We start from the raw sequence: 13,337 nt of genomic DNA on the forward strand, positions 1-13,337 counted from the left end.
GTGCTAACCACCGGCTATGATATATTAGGTCATATCTTACGTCTGGCCGCTGTGCTAACCACCGGCTATGATATATTAGGTCATATCTTACGTCTGGCCGCTGTGCTAACCACTGGCTATGATATATTAGGTCATATCTTACGTCTGGCCGCTGTGCTAACCACCGGCTATGATATATTAGGTCAGGTAAGGTATGATATTAATGAATTGTCTGCTTCATTAAATTCTGGGGAATCATCTGTAAAGAACAAATAGAGATCATCTGAAGACAGACGCACCATTTGCACACTACACCTGGAGTATACCTGGAGACGGCTTCGGGGGTCAACGCCCCCGCGGCTTGAATCACCACTGGTGGTATAGGAGGCTTGAATCACACTGGTGTTGTAAGAGGCTTGAATCACCACTGGTGTTGTAGGAGGCTTGAATCACCACTGGTGTTGTAAGAGGCTTGAATCACCACTGGTGTTGTAAGAGGCTTGAATCACCACTGGTGTTGTAGGAGGCTTGAATCACCACTGGTGTTGTAAGAGGCTTGAATCACCACTGGTGTTGTAAGAGGCTTGAATCACCACTGGTGTTGTAGGAGGCTTGAATCACCACTGGTGTTGTAGGAGGCTTGAATCACCACTGGTGTTGTAGGAGGCTTGAATCACCACTGGTGTTGTAGGAGGCTTGAATCACCACTGGTGTTGTAAGAGGCTTGAATCACCACTGGTGTTGTAAGAGGCTTGAATCACCACTGGTGTTGTAGGAGGCTTGAATCACCACTGGTGTTGTAAGAGGCTTGAATCACCACTGGTGTTGTAAGAGGCTTGAATCACCACTGGTGTTGTAGGAGGCTTGAATCACCACTGGTGTTGTAAGAGGCTTGAATCACCACTGGTGTTGTAAGAGGGTTGAATCACCACTGGTGTTGTAAGAGGCTTGAATCACCACTGGTGTTGTAAGAGGCTTGAATCACCACTGGTGTTGTAGGAGGCTTGAATCACCACTGGTGTTGTAGGAGGCTTGAATCACCACTGGTTTTGTAGGAGGCTTGAATCACCACTGGTGTTGTAGGAGGCTTGAATCACCACTGGTGTTGTAGGAGGCTTGAATCACCACTGGTGTTGTAGGAGGCTTCAATCACCACTGGTGTTGTAAGAGGCTTGAATCACCACTGGTGTTGTAAGAGGCTTGAATCACCACTGGTGTTGTAGGAGGCTTGAATCACCACTGGTTTTGTAGGAGGCTTGAATCACCACTGGTGTTGTAGGAGGCTTGAATCACCACTGGTGTTGTAGGAGGCTTCAATCACCACTGGTGTTGTAAGAGGCTTGAATCACCACTGGTGTTGTAAGAGGCTTGAATCACCACTGGTGTTGTAGGAGGCTTGAATCACCACTGGTTTTGTAGGAGGCTTGAATCACCACTGGTGTTGTAGGAGGCTTGAATCACCACTGGTGTTGTAGGAGGCTTGAATCACCACTGGTGTTGTAAGAGGCTTGAATCACCACTGGTGTTGTAGGAGGCTTGAATCACCACTGGTGTTGTAGGAGGCTTGAATCACCACTGGTGTTGTAGGAGGCTTGAATCACCACTGGTGTTGTAGGAGGCTTGAATCACCACTGGTGTTGTAGGAGGCTTGAATCACCACTGGTGTTGTAAGAGGCTTGAATCACTACTGGTGTTGTAAGAGGCTTGAATCACCACTGGTTTTGTAGGAGGCTTGAATCACCACTGGTGTTGTAGGAGGCTTGAATCACCACTGGTGTTGTAGGAGGCTTGAATCACCACTGGTGTTGTAGGAGGCTTGAATCACCACTGGTGGTATAGGAGGCTTGAATCACCACTGGCGTGATGGGTAGCACTGATACCAGACTAACACTAGCACCAAGCCGTGCGGATCACTCCACTACCCACACTGACCCTCCCCTGCGTGTCCCACTACTATTTTATAGTGACATTTACCATGGGCAGTGCCCCCCCCCCCACTCCCTGTCAGTTTTTATTTACTCCCAAATATACGATTTTTATAGGTTTTCTAAAGTTAACCGTACACAAATAACCCGCACATAAAAGAGAGAAGCTTACGACGACGTTTCGGTCCGACTTGGACCATTGACTTTGTCAATGGTCCAAGTCGGACCGAACATAAGAACATAAGAACATAAGAATGTAGGAACACTTCAGAAGGCCTATTGGCCCATACGAGGCAGGTCCTTATCAAAACGACATGTACCTAAAGCTACTCAAGAAATAACTCCCGTACCCCTTAACACCAATCAAACCCAGCCCCTCCCACTCATATATTTGTCCAGTCTCTTTCTAAAGCTACCCAAGGTCCTAGCCTCTATCACCCCACTGGGAAGACTGTTCCACGCATCTACAACTCTGTTAGAAAACCAGTACTTACCTATGTCCTTTCTAAATCTAAATTTATCCAACTTAAATCCATTATTCCTGGTTCTTACCTGGTTTGACACCCTCAGTACTTTATTAATGTCTCCCTTGTTTATGCCCGTCATCCACTTATACACTTCAATGATATCTCCCCTCATTCTACGCCTCTCCAGAGAGTGGAGATTTAAGGCTTTAAGTCTATCTTCATACGGGAGGTTCCTTACACAGTAAATCATTTTAGTCATTCTTCTCTGTATGTTCTCTAATGAGTCTATGTCCATCCTGTAGTAAGGGGACCAAAACTGAGCAGCATAATCTAAATGAGGCCTCACTAGTGATGTATAGAGCTGTAAAATAACTTTTTGACCTCTGTTACTTATACTTCTTGAGATAAATCCAAGTAATCTGTTGGCCTTGTTGCGCACACTAAGGCACTGCTGTCTTGGCTTTAGATTTCTGCTTACCATGACTCCCAAGTCTTTTTCACATTCTGTATGACCAAGCTCTACTTCACCTAGATTATAGCTTCGAGGGTTATTTTCATTACCAAGGGCAAGTACCTTACACTTATCCACATTAAACTTCATCTGCCATTTTTCAGACCAAGACATTAATTTGTTCAAATCGTCCTGGAGTTCATTGATATCCTCCTCAGAGTGAATTATACGGCCTATCTTTGTATCATCAGCAAACTTACTCATGTCACTAGTAATCCCTTCATCAAGGTCATTAATGTAAATTATGAACAGGAGAGGGCCTAAAACTGATCCTTATGGAACGCCACTAGTGACTAATCCCCATTCAGATTTCACTCCATTAATGGTAACTCTCTGCTTTCTATTGGTAAGCCATGCCTCAATCCATGCTAAAACTTTACCTCCTATACCATGAGCTGCCACTTTTCTTAAGAGTCTCTTGTGAGGTACTCTGTCGAAGGCTTTACTAAAATCCAAATAAACAATATCATATTCCTTATCACTGTCAACTGCCTCAAATGTTCTATTGAAGAACGTCAGTAAGTTTGTCAGGCAGGAACGACCTCTCGTGAATCCATGCTGAGATTCATTTATCAAGTTATGCTCTTCAAGGTGACTTCTGATAATGTCAGCTATGTAGATGAATGGTTCAGAGAACCGACATGTTGATAAATTAGACACATGTGCAACTCTTGGGTATCTTTATTGAGGAAACGTTTCGCCACACAGTGGCTTCATCAGTCCATACAAAGGAGAACCTTGAAGAACAGGAGAATGAGGTAATCAGTCCCTCAACCTTGAGTCGATGTGGTCAGTCCATCAATCTTGAATAGAATACGGCATACGTGCTGAGAAGGAGCTTATAAACCGTTGGCAGGAGAGGTGCAGAAGTCATAGGTCGTGTAACATTTGTTCAATGTTGAACCATTCATCTACAAACCTATAATTGATTCTAATAACTTGCTCACTATAGATGTCAGGCTTATTTGACGGTAATTTGAAGGAGTGGACTTATCCCCTGATTTGAATATAGGAACCACATTAGCCATCTTCCACAACTCTGGCACAACATCGGTAAGGATGGACGCATTGAATACACTCGTTAATGGCTGACTAAGCTCCATCTTGCATTCCTTAAGTACCCTTGAAAACAACTCATCGGGTCCCGGGGACTTATTTTGTTTCAGTTTGTCTATCTGTTTAATAACCATGTCCCTCGTGACAGTAATATTAGTTAACTTAAATTCATCAGGAACTAAATAATTGTTAATTACTGGAATCTCATTTACATCTTCCTGTGTAAAAACTGACAAAAATAGTCATTAAATAAGGAACACATTTCCAGTTCATTATCCGTCAGCTGTCCATTCCCAGATTTCAGAGGTCCTACTTTTTCCTTCACCTTCGTCCTATACACTTGAAAGAACTCCTTTGGATTAGTCTTTGATTCATTAGCAACTCTAATTTCATAGTCACGTTTAGCCTTTCTAATCGCCTTTTTTACTTCTCTTTTAAGCTGAACATATTGGTCAGTAAGGTTAACCTCTCCTCTTCTGATGCGCCTATAAATTCCCCTTTTCTCCCTAATAGATGCTTTAGCCTCCTGTTAACCCATTTGGGATCGTTATTATTAGACCTAATTTCTCTCTGGGGAATGTATATACTCTGGGCACTGTGTACATTATTAAGAAAACAATCATAAAAGCAGATCCCTTCATATTCATAAGTATGATTATCGTCAATAAAATCATTAGCTAGATAACCCCAATCAAGATTAGACAGATGTTCCCTAAGTCCATTATAATCGGCAGAACGAAAATCAGGGATTTTTACTGTATTATCATTATTCTTGCATTCCCAATCTTGTTCCTCATCCTCATTTCCGACATAGACAAGGATGTCAGCCACAGCACCGTGTCTTCCTTTGCAGATGACACCCGAATCTGCATGACAGTGTCTTCCATTGCAGACACTGCAAGGCTCCAGGCGGACATCAACCAAATCTTTCAGTGGGCTGCAGAAAACAATATGAAGTTCAACGATGAGAAATTTCAATTACTCAGATATGGTAAACATGAGGAAATTAAATCTTCATCAGAGTACAAAACAAATTCTGGCCACAAAATAGAGCGAAACACCAACGTCAAAGACCTGGGAGTGATCATGTTGGAGGATCTCACCTTCAAGGACCATAACATTGTATCAATCGCATCTGCTAGAAAAATGACAGGATGGATAATGAGAACCTTCAAAACTAGGGAGGCCAAGCCCATGATGACACTCTTCAGGTCACTTGTTCTATCTAGGCTGGAATATTGCTGCACACTAACAGCACCTTTCAAGGCAGGTGAAATTGCCGACCTAGAAAATGTACAGAGAACCTTCACGGTGCGCATAACGGAGATAAAACACCTCAATTACTGGGAGCGCTTGAGGTTCCTGAAACTGTATTCCCTGGAACGCAGGCGGGAGAGATACATGATTATATACACCTGGAAAATCCTAGAGGGACTAGTACCGAACTTGCACACGAAAATCACTCACTACGAAAGCAAAAGACTTGGCAGACGATGCACCATCCCCCCAATGAAAAGCAGGGGTGTCACTAGTACGTTAAGAGACCATACAATAAGTGTCAGGGGCCCGAGACTGTTCAACTGCCTCCCAGCACACATAAGGGGGATTACCAACAGACCCCTGGCAGTCTTCAAGCTGGCACTGGACAAGCACCTAAAGTCAGTTCCTGATCGGCCGGGCTGTGGCTCGTACGTTGGTTTGCGTGCAGCCAGCAGCAACAGCCTGGTTGATCAGGCTCTGATCCACCAGGAGGCCTGGTCACAGACCGGGCCGCGGGGGCGTTGACCCCCGGAACTCTCTCCAGGTAAACTCCAGGTAAGCTTCTCTCTTTTATGTGCGGGTTATTTGTGTATCGTTCCAGTCACGGTATTGTGCCTTTTTTGTTATTTAAAGTTAACCGTTTTAACTTAACGTCAGGTAGAGGAAATGGCATTTGTAAGTCTTGAGAAACATTAATAAAGTGGCGTTATAAACCTCATTCTCCTCCTGTTCTTCAAATTTCTCCTGTGTATGGACTGATGAAGCCACTGTGTGGCGAAACGTTTCCTCAATAAAGATACCCAAGAGTTGCACATGTGTCTAATTTATCATCATTTACAAATACATGATCCTTGTTTTATACTTCACTAGAAGGAATTTACATAAGTAGATCTGTCCCTCCAATCAATGTGATACTCTAGCATATACGAAATTTGATCTATACATAAAAAAAAATTTTGTATGAGAAACAGGAAAACCCTTCATGTACAACCTACAGGAACACGCAACAGGAAGACTCTTCATGTACACCCTGAAGGAACATGCAACAGGAAGACCCTTCATATACATCCTGAAGGAACACGCAACAGGAAGACTCTTCATGTACACCCTGAAGGAACATGCAACAGGAAGACTCTTCATGTACACCCTGAAGGAACATGCAACAGGAAGACCCTTCATATACATCCTGAAGGAACATGCAACAGGAAAGCCCTTCATATACATCCTGAAGGAACATGCAACAGGAAAACCCTTCATATACATCCTGAGAGAACATGCAACAGGAAAACCCTTCATATACATCCTGAAGGAACATGCAACAGGAAGACCCTTCATATACATCCTGAAGGAACACGCAACAGGAAGACTCTTCATGTACACCCTGAAGGAACATGCAACAGGAAGACTCTTCATGTACACCCTGAAGGAACATGCAACAGGAAGACTCTTCATGTACACCCTGAAGGAACATGCAACAGGAAGACCCTTCATATACATCCTGAAGGAACATGCAACAGGAAAGCCCTTCATATACATCCTGAAGGAACATGCAACAGGAAAACCCTTCATATACATCCTGAGAGAACATGCAACAGGAAAACCCTTCATATACATCCTGAGAGAACATGCAACAGGAAAACCCTTCATATACATCCTGAAGGAACATGCAACAGGAAAACCCTTCATATACATCCTGAAGGAACATGCAACAGGAAAGCCCTTCATATACATCCTGAAGGAACATGCAACAGGAAAACCCTTCATATACATCCTGAGAGAACATGCAACAGGAAAACCCTTCATATACATCCTGAAGGAACATGCAACAGGAAAACCCTTCATATACATCCTGAAGGAACATGCAACAGGAAAACCCTTCATATACATCCTGAAGGAACATGCAACAGGAAAACCCTTCATATACATCCTGAAGGAACATGCAACAGGAAAACCCTTCATATACATCCTGAAGGAACATGCAACAGGAAAACCTTTCATGTACACCCTGAAAGAACATGCAACAGGAAGAAACTTCAGGTACACCCTACAGGCACCACCTCAGATATCCTCACTTGTAACACTATCTCTCCTGCTCTACCCTACCAACCCTACTATTACACGCACCATCCACAGCTTATATTAAGATGGAGAAACACTTGCGGGAATCATTAAGAGTATAATTATGAGGTCCTGGCTGCTGAAATGAATACTCCCTCTCAAGCAAGAGTCCCAGTCTTTATGAAGGGCTCTTAATTCAAGGAATTTAACCTGCAGAGTGAATCTGCAATTTTTTTTTTGGGGGGGGGGAACCCGTAGGGATCATACAGCGCCTGAGGGAATGGGAGACATTCAGGTTCAATCCAAGGAAGGGGAGCGAAGGTTCAACCTAACATCAAGCGCACCTCACTGGCATTGAGTGAAGTCTGTTGCAAAGGTATTAATACCCGATTTTTAATTAGCATTTTAATGTGCATACAAAAGCATTTTATGTAACCTGTTAGGTATAATATAGTTGTACATAGACACACTACTCTTACCCAGTTCAGTGTTCAATAAACACCACGGTGATCTTCACCAACTCCAACCTTCACGGACTAATTACATTTTCGTTTGTATATAGTTCTACAGTCTTTAAATTATGTCCTATTGTACTCATAAAGTCACTGGCTGGCGAAACGTCTACAAACAGAGATACCCAGATGTTGCACATAAGAACATAAGAACATAAGAACGAAGGAACACTGCAGCAGGCCTACTGGCCCATGCGAGGCAAGCCCATTATCTGTCTAAGTGCTGGTGGAAATGATATTGGGAAGGGTAGGAGAGAAGAGCTGCTAGATAAGTACAGGTCAGCTATAGATTTCATTAAGTCTAAGGGAGGGGTCCCAATCATATGTAGCATCTTGCCTAGAAGGGGAGTGGGAAATGAATGGTTGTCTAGGGCAATTGGTGTAAATTGCTGGCTAGACAGATACTGCAAGGAACTTGCAATCCCATTCATTGACAACTGGAACAACTTTTATGGCAAACATGATATGTATGCAAGGGATGGGGTACATCTCTCTGGGGCTGGGGTGGTAGCACTTGCAGACTCGATTGAGAAGGCCATTGGTGAAATGCCTATGATTTTAAACTGATAGAAGATAGAGGTATGGGTGTGTGTGGGAAACAAGCAGGTTGCAACACTAGGGTTCGAAACAGTAAATGTATAAAAGGCATTCAGCATGAAGTTATAAATAAAAACAATAGATCAGGTCAGCAAACAAAGGGGGACAGCAGAGGGCAGCAAGGGACTAGCTCCCTTAAGGTTTACTATACTAATAGCAGGAGTGTAAGAAATAAGATAGATGAGCTAAGATTAATTGCAAGTGCAGGAAACATAGATATTATTGCTATAACAGAGACCTGGCTCAATCTGAAAGATAGAGAGATGCCCTCTGAATGTCACATACAAGGCTATAAATTATTCCACACTGGCAGGGTCAACAGGAAAGGTGGTGGAGTAGCAATGTATGTCAGAGACAATATAAATTGTTGTGTTAGACAAGATATAAAATTAGAAGCGTCAGCCACTGAATCTGTTTGGTTACAACTTCTCGAGGGCCGAGAAAAACTAATTTTGGGTGTGATTTACAGGGCCCCAAATCTTGATAGGGAGTGCAGTAAACTTCTATGGGACGAAATTCGTAAGGCATCTACAAACGAAAATGTTGTGCTAATGGGAGATTTCAACTATAGACAGATTGACTGGAGCAATTTGACAGGAAATTTAGAGTCAGGTGACTTTCTTGATACGATCCAGGATTGTTTTTTGAAACAGTTTGTGACAGAGCCAACTAGGGGAAATAACCTCCTTGACTTGGTTCTTGCCAGTAGGGAAACACTAATTAATAATCTTGAGGTTAATGATGAGCTTGGGGAAAGTGATCACAAATCACTCAGTTTTAATATATCGTGGAATTCCCCTAATAATGGCAATCAAGTCTCTGTCCCTGACTTCCGCTTGGCTGATTTCATAGGACTGAAAAATTACTTAGGTGGGCTGAACTGGAATGACCTGACTAAGGGTCAGGTAGGTGGTGATGGTTGCCGATATGACGCTTTCCAGGGCATAGTTCTAGCTGCTCAGTCAAATTATGTTCCAAATAGGGAAATCAGATCAAACAAAAATGATCCTAAATGGATGAACAATAGATTAAAATATCTAATTGGTCAAAAGAGAGGCATATATAGGCAAATCAAAAGAGGAGAGGGGCAATTAAGAAATCGATATATTCAGTTAAAGAGAGAAATAAAAAAAAGGAATTAGAAAAGCAAAAAGAGATTATGAGGTTAAAGTTGCAAGAGATTCGAAGACTAACCCAAAAGGATTCTTTCAGGTATACAGAAGTAAGATCAGGGACAAGATAGGCCCACTCAAAAGTTCCTCGGGTCAGCTCACTGACAGTGATAAGGAAATGTGTAGAATTTTTAACACATACTTCCTCTCAGTTTTTACACAGGAGGATACCAGCGATATTCCAGAAATGATAAATTATGTGGAACAGGACGATAATAAACTGTGCACGATTAGGGTCACAAGTGACATGGTCCTTAGGCAAATAGATAAATTAAAACCTAACAAATCCCCAGGCCCTGATGAACTGTATGCAAGGGTTCTAAAGGAATGTAAAGAGGAGCTTAGCAAACCTTTGGCTAATCTTTTCAACATATCACTACAAACTGGCATGGTACCAGATAAGTGGAAAATGGCAAATGTGATACCTATTTTCAAAACAGGTGACAGGTCCTTAGCTTCGAACTATAGACCAATAAGCCTAACCTCCATAGTGGGAAAATTTATGGAATCAATAATTGCCGAGGCAGTTCGTAGCCACCTTGAAAAGCATAAATTAATCAACGAATCTCAGCATGGTTTTACAAAGGGGCGTTCCTGCCTTACGAATTTATTAACTTTTTTCACTAAGGTATTTGAGGAGGTAGATCATGGTAATGAATATGATATTGTGTACATGGACTTCAGTAAGGCTTTTGACAGGGTCCCACATCAGAGACTATTGAGGAAAATTAAGGGAGGAACACGGCAACCGACCTGGTAGCACAAGCTAGTCAGGTCCAACTCACACCCACCCACATCCACTCATGTATTTATCCAATCTATTTTTAAAGCAACACAACGTTCTGGCCTCTATAACTGTACTTCTATAACTGTAATTCTTCAGTTTAATTATATCTATATTACCCTGATCTTTGTATATCATCTTGTACTATTTTGTAAATTATCCCATAAAATATTACTACTATATAATTATTAAATTTTTACTAATCCTGCATTCATTTTTCTTGCAATTATTATCATCTTTTAGTTATTATATAATTACCATTATTATTATTAGGACATAACAGTATATAATTCTAAGTCTTGTCAAAAATTCTTTATCGCTACACTAGAGAACATGACTTATCATACAACCTGAACTAACTCTCCTCGCTCATCTCTATATTAATCTATTGTAGACCAGCCGGGCTGTGGTTCGTACGTTGGATTGCGTGCGGCCAGCAGTAACAGCCTGGTTGATCAGGCCCTGATCCACCATGAGGCCTGGTCACAGACCGGGCCGCGGGGGCACTGACCCCCGGAACTCTCTCCAGGTATACACCAGACCAAGACAAAATATTATACAGCTAGCCACCAAAACTATCATCAGGAACAACAAGAACACCTCAGTATGTAACAATACTACGTTAAGAGACCATACAATAAGTGTCAGGGGCCTGAGACTGTTCAACTGCCTCCCAGCACACATAAGGGGGATTACCAACAGACCCCTGGCAGTCTTCAAGCTGGCACTGGACAAGCACCTAAAGTCAGTTCCGGATCAGCCGGGCTGTGGCTCGTACGTTGGTTTGCGTGCAGCCAGCAGCAACAGCCTGGTTGATCAGGCTCTGATCCACCAGGAGGCCTGGTCACAGACCGGGCCGCGGGGGCGTTGACCCCCGGAACTCTCTCCAGGTAAACTCCAGGTAAACTACCAGATCCCTAAGTAAACACTAGGATGACATCAGTGCTCTCCCAGAGTCACAAAATGCACTCCCAAGTCTCATTATTCTTGAGTTATTATTATTATTATTAATATAATCAAAAGGAAGCGCTAAGCCACAAGGGCTTCATTATTCTTGAAGAATCTGGCTAAAACAAGATATAGACATAATTTACCTGGGTGCACAGCCATTATGTACCGAGCGTATATAACATGACTTATACATTACCATGAACCAGTTTTAGTCCTGCAACACTCTACAATACTGAGAGACTTCACAAAATACAAAATGAAGCCCCTGAGAATTATTTGGCTGTCCTATAACTGCCAAAATACTTAATATGAGGAAATAATTGGGTATACTAAGTGTTGCTGATAGAATACGTGTCAATAACGTCATAACAGAACAAACTACTGCCTGGTGACAAAAATATGTTGTCTCTAGAGACATGCTCCCTCAGCCCTTTCTAGTTCAGTCTCTTGCTGCCCTTTACCCTTTCACCATCCACTACCCCGCTGTTATCCATAACCTATTACTCATCCATCTCCCTTTTGCCACCTGATGCCCTCGCTTCCTTCCTGCCCTGCAGCGCTGTATAGTCCTTGTGGCTTAGCGCTTCTTTTTTGATTATAATAATAATCTAGAGACATGCTAGTATATATATATATAATTCATGGAACAAGTTTACCTGGAGTTTACCTGGAGAGAGTTCCGGGGGTCAACGCCCCCGCGGCCCGGTCTGTGACCAGGCCTCCTGGTGGATCAGAGCCTGATCAACCAGGCTGTTGCTGCTGGCTGCACGCAAACCAACGTACGAGCCACAGCCCGGCTGATCCGGAACTGACTTTAGGTGCTTGTCCAGTGCCAGCTTGAAGACTGCCAGGGGTCTGTTGGTAATCCCCCTTATGTGTGCTGGGAGGCAGTTGAACAGTCTCGGGCCCCTGACACTTATTGTATGGTCTCTTAACGTGCTAGTGACACCCCTGCTTTTCATTGGGGGGATGGTGCATCGTCTGCCAAGTCTTTTGCTTTCGTAGTGAGTGATTTTCGTGTGCAAGTTCGGTACTAGTCCCTCTAGGATTTTCCAGGTGTATATAATCATGTATCTCTCCCTCCTGCGTTCCAGGGAATACAGGTTTAGGAACCTCAAGCGCTCCCAATAATTGAGGTGTTTTATCTCCGTTATGCGCGCCGTGAAAGTTCTCTGTACATTTTCTAGGTCGGCAATTTCACCTGCCTTGAAAGGTGCTGTTAGTGTGCAGCAATATTCCAGCCTAGATAGAACAAGTGACCTGAAGAGTGTCATCATGGGCTTGGCCTCCCTAGTTTTGAAGGTTCTCCTTATCCATCCTGTCATTTTTCTAGCAGATGCGATTGATACAATGTTATGGTCCTTGAAGGTGAGATCCTCCGACATGATCACTCCCAGGTCTTTGACGTTGGTGTTTCGCTCTATTTTGTGGCCAGAATTTGTTTTGTACTCTGATGAAGATTTAATTTCCTCATGTTTACCATATCTGAGTAATTGAAATTTCTCATCGTTGAACTTCATATTGTTTTCTGCAGCCCACTGAAAGATTTGGTTGATGTCCGCCTGGAGCTTTGCAGTGTCTGCAATGGAAGACACTGTCATGCAGATTCGGGTGTCATCTGCAAAGGAAGACACGGTGCTGTGGCTGACATCCTTGTCTATGTCGGATATGAGGATGAGGAACAAGATGGGAGCGAGTACTGTGCCTTGTGGAACAGAGCTTTTCACCGTAGCTGCCTCGGACTTTACTCTGTTGACGACTACTCTCTGTGTTCTGTTAGAGAGGAAATTATAGATCCATCGACCGACTTTTCCTGTTATTCCTTTAGCACGCATTTTGTGCGCTATTACGCCATGGTCACACTTGTCGAAGGCTTTTGCAAAGTCTGTATATATTACATCTGCATTCTTTTTGTCTTCTAGTGCATTTAGGACCTTGTCGTAGTGATCCAATAGTTGAGACAGACAGGAGCGACCTGTTCTAAACCCATGTTGCCCTGGGTTGTGTAACTGATGGGTTTCTAGATGGGTGGTGATCTTGCTTCTTAGGACCCTTTCAAAGATTT

The 13,337-nt window shown here is 42.9% G+C and overlaps 1 protein-coding gene across 2 annotated transcripts in view; it reads right to left on the bottom strand.

The window, feature by feature from the left end:
* Positions 1 to 499, bottom strand: part of LOC128701599 (probable metabolite transport protein CsbC) — a 45,708-nt gene extending 45,209 nt beyond the window's left edge. Inside the window, exon 1 of one of the 2 annotated variants that reach the window (XM_053795378.2) lies at positions 306 to 499. The gene's annotated coding sequence lies outside the window, so the exon portion shown is untranslated. The remainder of the gene's footprint in view (positions 1 to 305) is intronic. The other variant, XM_053795379.2, reaches the window with a different exon arrangement.
* Between the last annotated feature and the right edge of the window lie 12,838 nt (positions 500 to 13,337).

Source organism: Cherax quadricarinatus, chromosome 78 (assembly GCF_038502225.1).
Source record: "Cherax quadricarinatus isolate ZL_2023a chromosome 78, ASM3850222v1, whole genome shotgun sequence".
In the NCBI taxonomy this organism is placed as follows: Eukaryota; Metazoa; Arthropoda; class Malacostraca; order Decapoda; family Parastacidae; genus Cherax; species Cherax quadricarinatus.